At 41.9% G+C, this 10429-nt stretch overlaps 1 protein-coding gene across 1 annotated transcript in view; it reads right to left on the bottom strand.

Annotated features, from left to right (window-relative positions):
* Nucleotides 1–6646: 6646 nt before the first annotated feature.
* The window catches only part of LOC115835066 (heparan-sulfate 6-O-sulfotransferase 3-like), a 315304-nt gene continuing 311521 nt past the window's right edge, over nucleotides 6647–10429 (bottom strand). The window contains exons 5-6 of the mRNA XM_030812461.1: nucleotides 7661–7732; nucleotides 6647–6686 (exon numbers count right to left, since the gene is read on the bottom strand). The gene's annotated coding sequence lies outside the window, so the exon portion shown is untranslated. The remainder of the gene's footprint in view (nucleotides 6687–7660; nucleotides 7733–10429) is intronic.

Raw genomic sequence — 10429 nt, 5'->3', positions numbered from 1 at the left:
TTCTTCAGTTCATCTCAACTGAATCTGGTGCAGGGATTTTCCTATGAAGCAAAAAGCCTCCCATTGAGCAAATTCAGTTACTATAACATCCTTCAAAAGGACAGTGCTTGAACTTCTTTGCTTAATCCAGTCTTCTTAGCATAGGGCATTGCTAGGCACTGAAAACAAGCTCATTAAAGATGTAAGAGTTGAAAGGTAATTAATACAAAGGACCAGTGCTGCTTCTGCCTCTCCTCATGCCCCCTAAACACACACACACACACACACACACACACACACACACACACACACACACACTTGGACACACACACACACATCTTCCAATTTCCATTTTTCATGCAATGTGCTTCGTAAATGTCAAGAGCAATGCACAAACAACAAGTATTGCTATTATGTCCTGCTCGCCTCCTATTCCTTGTAGAAGAAGATGCCCTGGACATCATAGCAACCTGTGCTGCATAGCTCTTCTCCTTCACCTCACCACGCTGTCATGGATGTGAGATGAACTAACATCCCTGGCAAAAATAAAGCCAGAGCTCAGTGAAACAGCTGTGCCTTCATCTCAGTACTGCAAACTTATGTGCTCCTGAAGCAGCTTATTTTCTGTTTCTGATGGGTGTGCTTGTAAGTATAAACCTAAAATGTTCACAAAGTCAAGGCAGATTACATCCTCGGCTTCCTCTCCATCGATCAGGCTTGCCACAATGTCCCTGAAAAATTAAATTGGTCTGCCAGGATTTATACTTTATGAGGTCTTATATTATTGCCCTAGAATCTGTTCTTCTCAAGGGGCTTTCAGATGCATACGATTTTCTTCAACATTTCTCCAGGTATAGAAGTACATCTTTTAGGATCTTCTCTTCCATGCTGAAATCTTGCAGAAACCAGAGTTCCATTTTGACTGATTTAGTAGGATAGGTTCAGGCATGAAGGCACTGCCTGCATTGTGTAGGATAGTGGTCATACAACAGGAAGTCATGACAAGTGGCATGCATTCGGGATACATTGTAAAATGAGTTAATTGTCGAATCTGAGCTTTTAATTCTAACATTGATAACTAATAAAAAGAAAGTTTGCTCTATTGAAACAAGTCCAACTCTGAGGGCAGGCATCTCCTTAGGCAGTCAAGTAGATGGCCTGGATGATTCTAAGAGCCCACCCAGTCACACAATAAAGACTCCTGAAACAAATGCCACTTGAAGAACAGCAAACAGTATGCCCTTTTGTTTTTAGAATCCTAGAACCAGTCACAGTTTCTAATAGCATCTAGCTCTGCTAATGTTACTTCTTAGAACTTCTAAGTTCTAAATACTTTTATGTGAGCACTTTCAGCAGGAGGAAAGTGCTTTTCAAATGGCTTTTTTTGGCAATTGATGTCAAATATAAATAAATTCCTTCTTGACAACTCGAGTTTTGTTTTGTGATTGGTCTCTAGACTCACAACCAAGTTCAAAAATATTTTTGAAACAATTGAGAATTCTAAAATTCTAATAGTTTCCTGATTGCTGCTTTCCTGTTGCACTCTAAGTTTTCCTATATTAAAACATATTATCCAAGCAGCAAAAGTTCCTGTATCATCAATAAGCATTTGCTGAGAAGTTACTATGTACTAACACTGTGAGATTAGCAGGGTAAAATACAAAAGAATTCTATGACATATCTGTCCCTAATAAGTTTACTGTCTACTTGAGAAACAAAATTGACCAATGGACAAATTTAAGAACATTTAACATTTAAACTGCGCATCCCAGTCACAGACATAGTAAAAGGTGAAAATGGACAGTACATAGAAAGCCAGACAGGACTTGGAACAATGAATTTCTGCATTTCAGGGCCTTGATCTTGCAGTTTCTTTGACCAGAGAAACCATCCTTGGCACACTCTCAAAATCAAGTTCAAATGCCCCCTCATCCATGAAGCCTTTGCCAGTGTTCTTGGTTGGCATTAATTGTTCCCTTTGCCAAACCCCTAAGTCGCACTTTGCTTGTAATTCTGTTAACATCATTACTTAATTCTGCTTTGATTTATAGTTAACTAGCAAATATCAATCTTCCTTAATGAGCTTCTTGAAGGTGTAGATTGAGACCTCACCCTTGGATGCTCCCCCAAATCAGCACCTTGTTGCTGTTTTATCTGTGTTTAAAAACATTTGTTGACATTATTTAATTTTGCCATTATATCGAGATTATACTTTCATATAATAATTTATCTGCTGTTTTCATGTTAGTTTGGTATCTTCCATGGGAGTTTTCAAGTTGAACTAAGATATATATAGTTTAATATACCATCCATCATTAAATTACATCATACCCAGATTTTTCATAATGCATTCCTTTTCTCTACGTGTTATACATCAGATTTTTTTCTGTAGAATAGAAATTAACTCAGTCCAAAAATTATAATATCATTTCAATAAGTTAACTTTTTTGTCTTCTTTAACATTCTCATTTGGAACAAGAACTTGGTGAAGTGCAAGGAAGCTCTTAAATCATATACAACATATTTAGAATATTTTTAAAGTGCTTTCAGTTGTTATATTAATATTAGCTAACATTTATTATATACATATTGGGTGTCAGGCACTGTTAAGCTCTTATATAAATTAATAATTTCTTACAAAAATCTAATTTCTGATATTTTGTTGCTGTCATTAGCTATGTTATTCTCCTTGTCCTTGTGAGCTTGTCTTTCTTTTAAAATTCCTTTCATTTAATTTTAGTGTGGTTTCAGAAAGGACAAAAATTGATGTTTTTGCTTAATTGGCTTCTTAGCCTGGCCAGAACCCAGTGTTTATTTCAAAGAAGGCATTTTAGTACAATGGTCAAGAGAGCAGGCTCTGGGGTCAGACTGCCTGATTTTAAATCTTAGTTCTAAAAATTATTAGCTGTGAGACACTGTGTAGAAAAAAAAAGAATTTAAAATAGCTTTAATCTCCTCAGAGAGATAAGAGAAGTTTGCAAGAGATAAGAGAAGTTTGCATCCCGAAACAATAAAAAGATGCCATTTTTAGAAGAAGAGAGGAGGAGGAAGAGGAAGAGGAGGAGATTCAGAAAACAAACAAAAACAAAAATGGTTCTTGGAAATTAAAAACATGATTGCACAGATTAAAAACTCAATTGAAGTGTTCAGAGATAGGATTGAGGAAGTTTCCTGGACAATGATGTAGAAAATATAAAAGAAAAACCAGAAAAGTTAGCAGACCAGAAGTTTAATCTCAAATAAAAGAAATTTCAGAAAAAAAAGAACAAAATAGATGAGCAGCTGGGCACAGTGGTTCACACCTGTAATCCCAGCACTTCGGAGGCTAAGGTGGGTGGATCACTTGAGCCTCAAAAGTTTGAGACCAGCCTGGGCAACATGGTGAAACCCCATCTCTACAAATACAAAAATTAACCAGGCATGTGGTGGCACACACCTGTAGTCCTAGTTACATGAGAGGCTAAAATCAGACAATCACTTGAGCCCAGGGAGGTCCAGGCTGCAGTGAGCTGAGATCAGGCCACTGCAGTAAGCTGAGATCAGCCTGCTGCAGTGAGCTGAGATCAGGCCACTGCACTCCAGGCTGGGTGACAGAGTAAAACTCTGTCAAAAAAAAAAAAAAAAAAAAAAGAAAGAAGGAGGGAAAGAAGGGAAGGAGGGAGGGAGGAGAAGAAAATCATCAATGAAATACTACAAGAAAATAAGCAGATCCAAAGGGTGTGAATTTTCTGATGCAGAACCCACCCAGCAAGTATCCAGAACAATAAAGATAGATCTACCACAAGGCACATCACTGAGAAATTTCAGAACACAAGAGTAATAGTAGATTCTGAAAGTCTGCAGAGAGAAAAAAATAGATGACATGCAAAAGATCTGGCATCAAATGGCTTCAGAACTCTCTACAGTAATATTGGAAGTAAGAAAACAATGGAGCAATGCCTTTAAAATTCTAAAAGAAAATAATTACTGTGATATCTAATTTAGAAGGCTATATGAGCCAAATTATCAATGGAAATACTTTTTTATAAATGCAAAATCTTTACCTCCCATTGCACTTATAGGGTCTCAGGAAACCATATCTCAAAATAAAGGCCTTGGAAGCAACTCTCTGACCTTCTTCTACCCTTCAGTCTCTGGCCTTTTACTTTCCCCTGAGGCTAGCCATAAAAACTAGAATCCCTCTTCCCCAAGGCAGGTCATAGAAACCAGAACCTCTTTTCCCCAAAGCTAGCCACAAAACCTAAAAATATTAGTCTTACTTTCCCTACATCTTTCTGTGTAAAAAGTGGCCATAAAGAATTATCTGGGCTGAAAATGGTGGCTCATGCTTGTACTCACAGCACTTTCGGAGGCCGAGGCAGATGAATCCCTTGAGTCCAGGAGTTTGAGACCAGCCTGGGAAACATGGTGAAACCCTGTCTCTACAAAAGTAAATAAATAAATAAAAATAAATATATACACACACACACACACACACACACACACACACACACACACACACACAAATTAGCCGGGTGTGACAACATGAGCCTTGTAGTCCCAGCTTCTCAGAAGTCTGAGGCAGAAGGATCGCTTGGGCCCAGAAGGCAGAGGTTGCAGTGAGCCAAGATCCTGCCACTGCACTCCAGCCTGAACACTATGAGATTCTATCTAAACAATAAAAAATTTAAAAAGAATTATCTGACCTACCTTCTTTGATCGTAGATCATAAGACCCCCTTTCCAGAGAGGGCCCTATGTCAAACCCAGAAGGAAGGAATGAATGCTCAGAGAGGCCAAGAAGAATCTTGGCTGGGTTTTCCCACTAAGTCTATTAGCAATAGATCATATCCTCTTTGCCCAATGATATTTCTACACAGCTATCCATACCTTGTTGAACCTAAGCATAAAATGAACAGTGTCCCCTGATATTTCTACACAGCTATCCATACCTTGTTGAACCTAAGCATAAAATGAACAGTGTCCCCTGTATTTTTGGATCTTCATTCTGAAGGCTTCTGGGTCACATAAAACTATGATTAAATACATTTGTATGGATTTTCTGCTACTAATCTGGCCCTTGTCAGTGATGTCAGTGAAACCCTCAGTGGGCAATGAGGAAGTTTTCCCTTGGACTCTACACACTCTTTCTAGAAAGCTGCAGGAGGATGTGTTCCAGTAAAATGAGGAAATAAACTCAGAAGAAGGAAGACATGCAGGTAAGGAGGAGCCGGCAGAAGGATGATAAACACAGAACCCTGATTATCATTAAGTGCCAGTCACAAGTCAGTCCATATTGGAGCAGTGAGACACAGGAGCCAGGCTCACTGAGAGTTGTCATCACCAAGATGCCACTGCTTTCTACCCTGAGCCCAGAATAGCTAGGTGAGCCTAGCACAGATTGACTAATTAAACACACATGCACACAGGTGTAATGCACACACCTATTTATGTAGCATATCCTATGTGTAAGGCAATGTTCTAAGTTCTTCACAAATATTAACTAATTTATCCTTTAACTAACCCTACTAAGTAGGTATTATTATTGTCCTCATTTTACAGGCAAGGAAAATGAGGTACAGAGTAGTCAAATAGCCCAACGGTCATGGAAAGGCCAAATTTCAAAAGCAGACAGGCTGGCTCCAGAAGCTCTTAACCACAGATTCTTATTGGGTACTTAGATGATGAAGGTTCTGCTCTTCCTTTGAAAACTGCTGCCTGGATTAGCTGGGGAGGCTCATTCACCCCTCCTAGGAGTCTGAGAGAGCCCACAATGAGCTTAGAAGCAGGAAGTACAGAGCAGCCAATGGCTCTGAGCCTTCTTCTGCCTATCATCCAATACCTGCTCCACACAACAGCCCTGCCAGGTGCCCTGAATGTCCTGAGCCCAGGTTCCCCAGGATACACTCAGTGCCTTGCCTTGACTTCCCCAGAGGGCTCTTGCAAGTTCTTAGGCAAGCTGAAGCCCTACTATGACCCAGAGATCAGCTTATTTTCTTCCAGGAGCCTTCATCTGACAGTGGCAATGTTTCCCCTTTCTTATGACACTAGAGGTGTACTTGCTGCTCAGTTTTTCCAAATAAATATCACTAGGGTTACTTACTCACGTAATAACACTATAAAGAAAAGCAAGAGTGTGATCAGCATATGAGTCACAGTTTTAGTTACCTCTGGGGGAAGAGAACAATGAACTAAGAGAGGAGCAAAGGGGCTTCCACAGGACTAGGACTGGGGATGTCCTGTGTCTTAACCCAAGTGGTGGGTATATGGTGTTCATTTTATCTTCATCCTTTAAACTGCACCTATATATTTTATACATTCTTCTATGTGAATGGTACATGCCACAATTTTTAAAAATTAAAAATAAGACATCTGGCCCAGGGGTCTCAATACATGAGGCCTGTCTCTCCTAGATTGAGGCTAGGGTTTGTAAGGGTTTGGGAATGGGCTGAAGTGTGGAGATAGTTGATTGGGTGCAAGGTGAAGTCAGGAGACAGAGAGATGAAGAAAATGTATTTTCACACTGATTCTCTCCTATTCTTACGACTTTGGACAATTCACTTCTCCCCATGAGACCCTGTATTAGTCCATTCTCACAGTGCTATGAAGAAATACCCGAGACTCATTTATAAAGAAAAAAAGGTTTAACTGACTCACAGTTCCACATGGCTAGGGAGACCTCAGGAAACTTACAACCATGGTGGAAGGCAAAGAAGAAGCAGGCACCTTCTTCACAGGGCAGCAGGACAGAGTGAGTGCAAGCAGGGGAAACGCCAGATGCTTATAAAACCATCAGATCTTGTGCGACTCACTCACTACCTCGAGAACAGCATGGGGGAAACCACCCCCATGACCCCATCACCTCCACCTGGTTCCACCCTTGACACATGGGGATTATGGGGATTACAATTCAAGATGAGATTTTAAGTGGGGACACAGCCAAACCATATCAGACCCTATTTCCCCAATGGTCAATAAAGACCATTTCTCTTCTGCCCACCTCAGCAGTGATGAGAGATGAAATGAGATTTGAAAATGAAACATATTTGAAAATGATTTGTACACTGCAAAGTGATTTCCAGGCAGCAGTAATGATTATTATGGCAAGAGCCGCTTTGCTAAGGACATCTGTACATACAGGGATCCCCATTTTAGGGTCAATGTGTCACATTCCTCATGTGCTTCCCACATGCTGTTATCTGGCTCTTTGCTATTCTTAGATTCTCTTTGATTGCAACACAAATATTTGTTCTCTCTTGGGAATAACTGGACAAAATGAAATTCTGCCATCAGCTGCTCTCACTGGAGAGAAAGCACAAAATGTATGTCCTTAGGCACATTGCATCCAACAATAACCTTCACTGCTGCTTCTGATCAATATGGAAAGAATCGGCCAAAGCACCTGTGAACAGGGTCGGCCTTGTCCACATAGCAACGTACTTGAGTGTCAGCTCTGGGAAGAACTTGGAGCATCACTAAGAACAGGAGATGCCTACTGAAGCCCGTGTATGGGTCTGGTGCATATGCTGGCCCAGAAACAAATTATTTTTAGACTATGTTTCAGGTTCAAAGCAAAAATTCATTTTACAAAGAGAAGAAAATTCAATGGTCATCTAAACTGCCAATACCCTTGGTGAAAGTCTCACTGATGATGCCCTTGGCAGAGAGATTTCAATGTATTTTTCTTTTTCAGATGGACTCACCTGTGAAAGGCACTGGTATGCCCCAGACCAAAGTTCTTTGTCACTCAACTGTAGGATGTAGAACCATCTGTTCTGCATCACAAAAGGACACAGCACATTTTATTTTCATGGCACTTATTCATTGAGCTGTTTTCAGCTTCTTAGAACACAAGAGTGCTATGATAACTCCACAGACCAAGATAAATCAAGTTAGCATCAATCCTACAAACCAAGTAAAAAGGCCAATGTCCAGTAACCCAGTCCATCAGCTCTATCATTTGACTATTTTGCCATTACTGATACAGAATAGCTCGGCTCTGGGCTAAATCCCACCCTTAAGCCTTGAACTGTGCCCCTAAGTGAAAGCAGGTGACCTCATCTTTTTCATCCCATTGTTGCCTTTTTGGCCTGCCATGTCCCATCCTGTGCCCAAAAAAAGACCAGCTGGCACAGCAACATAAGCAGCTGAGCTGTGGGATACAAGTGGCTGGGTGGTGAGCAGAGAAGCGACTGAGTGTCAGAGACTACGGATAGACACGGCTAACTTCAGATGGCGCCGCTTCAGGGAATGATCACCTTCTTCCTGCATCATCCCCTTTCCACCTCCCCATTGCACTGACAGCCACTTCCATCGCCCAATAAAATCCTCTGCATACACTACCCTTCAATCCATTTGTGTGACCTGGTTCTTACTGGATGCTGGACAAGAACCAGGGTGCTGAGAGGGCAGGGGCTTGGATGCTGCTGTGGGGCCCGCACAGAGCCTGCTTCTGCCAGAGAGGAGCGACTGACTAGTTCCAGCATTTATTCCCTCTGGTTCCCACACTTGCTTGCTCATAGGCTCCCTCTCACAAGAAGTGGCCAGCGGCAGGCTGAGTGAAATAAGTCACTCCAGTTCCCACCCCTCAAAGGGGGTCGAGGTCAAGGGAACTATCCCATTTCATTACCAGAGCATTACTCTTTTCTGATATGCACCAAAAAGAAAGATGGAATGAGAACTATTTTTTAGGGGTTGTTGGGGGTTGATTTATGTCCCCTCCCCAAATTCACATGTTAAAATCCTAACTCCCAGTTCCTCAGAATGTGATCTTATTTTGAAAAAGGGTCATTACAGATATCATTAGTTAATATGAGGTGATAAGGGTGGGCCCTAATCCAATATGATATTCTAAAAAGAGAAACTCGAACACATAAACATGCATCAAAGGGCTGGGCACAGTGGCTCATGCCTGTAATCCGAGCACTTTGAGAGGCTCAGTGGGAGGATCACTTGACCCCAAGAGTTCAAGACCAGCCTGGATAACATAGTGAGACCCCCATCTCTACTAAAAAAAAAAAAAAATTAGCCAGGAGTGGGGGTGCACACCTGTAGTCCCAGACACTCAGGAGGCTGAGGTGGGAGGATTTCTTGAGCCTGGGGGGTTGAGGATACAGTGAGCCCTGACCGCCACTGCACTCCAACCTGGGCAACAGAGCAAAATGTCACCTCAAAAATAATAAAATTAAAAATTAAAAAATAAAATAAATATGCATAGAGGGAAGATGATGTGAAGACACAGAAGACAGCCACCTAAGGCCAAGGAAGAAGGTCCTGAAACAGATTCTTCCTTCCCAGCCTCACAAGGAGCCACCCCTGCTGACATCTTGATCTTGGACTTTTAGCCTCCAGAACTGTGAGTCAATAAGTGTTGTTTAAGCCCCTAGTTTGAAGTATTTTGTTACCATAGCCCTAGCAAACTAATACAAAGGTAAAAAGGAGACTAAAAGAATGTGTGTATTGTATGGCTGGGCGGTGGCTCATGCCTGTAATCCCAGCACTTCGGGAGGCTGAGGAAGGAGGATCACTTGAGCCCAGGAATTCAAGACCAGCCTGGGAAACAAAATGAGATACACATCTTTAAAAAATAATAACAATAGATTTAAAGAATGTATGTATTGCCTGTGGAACTGAATCTCCCCTGGTGAAGTTTTTCTGTATTTTCCCTTCTATTTGGCTTTCAATGTCATGGGAATCTCCTGGAGCATGAAGTTTAAATGTGAACTCCCCATGGGCAACAGAGGAGGACGGATGTGCCTTCCACTCCTTTGCTCATGTAATTATAAAGCCTGGGTCCATCTGTCAAGATCGGCCTCTCCTGCACCAAGGATTTAGTGTGTGAAATAAAGACCCAACCACTTGGTGTCCGGCTCTTCATCGTTTATCACTGTTTGCACTGAGGCTACAGACAGCCTGAGTCTGCCCAGCCCAGGCTGACAGGACCCTGGCTGCAGGCATCAGCCTCCTCCCCAACTGCAGGCCTTCAGCACTCAGCACAGGGTCCAGAGATCCCACCCACTCCTCAGGACCCAGCCCCAGGCCACTCCCTCAAACTTTTCCCAAGCAAGCTCCCTCACAACTGTACCAGCCTGTCTTCCTTCCTTCTCTTCATTCACCAAATTAAATTTAAAGACTGCCTTCTAATATTTCTCAACACCGGCCAGTTCTCAGCTCTTTTAAGGGTGTTGTGTCTTTTTTGTTTGTTTGAAACAGAGTCTCGCTATGTCACCTAGACTAGAGTGCAATGGCACAATCTCGGCTCACTGCAACCTCCGCCTCCCAGGTTCAAGCGATTCTCCTGCCTCAGCCTCCTGAGTAGCTGGACTACAGGTGCCCGCCACCATGCCCGTCTAATTTTTGTATTGTTAGTAGAGACGGTTTCACCATGTTGGTCAGGCTGGTCTTGAACTCCTGACCTCAAATGATCCACCTGCTGTGGCCTCCCAAAGTGCTGGGTTAAGGGTGGTTTTTTA

This window comes from Nomascus leucogenys, chromosome 5, assembly GCF_006542625.1.
Source record: "Nomascus leucogenys isolate Asia chromosome 5, Asia_NLE_v1, whole genome shotgun sequence".
Classification (NCBI taxonomy): Eukaryota; Metazoa; Chordata; class Mammalia; order Primates; family Hylobatidae; genus Nomascus; species Nomascus leucogenys.
The sequence above is the reverse complement of the archived record's forward strand: the minus strand, read 5'-3'. Positions and strand labels throughout refer to the sequence as shown.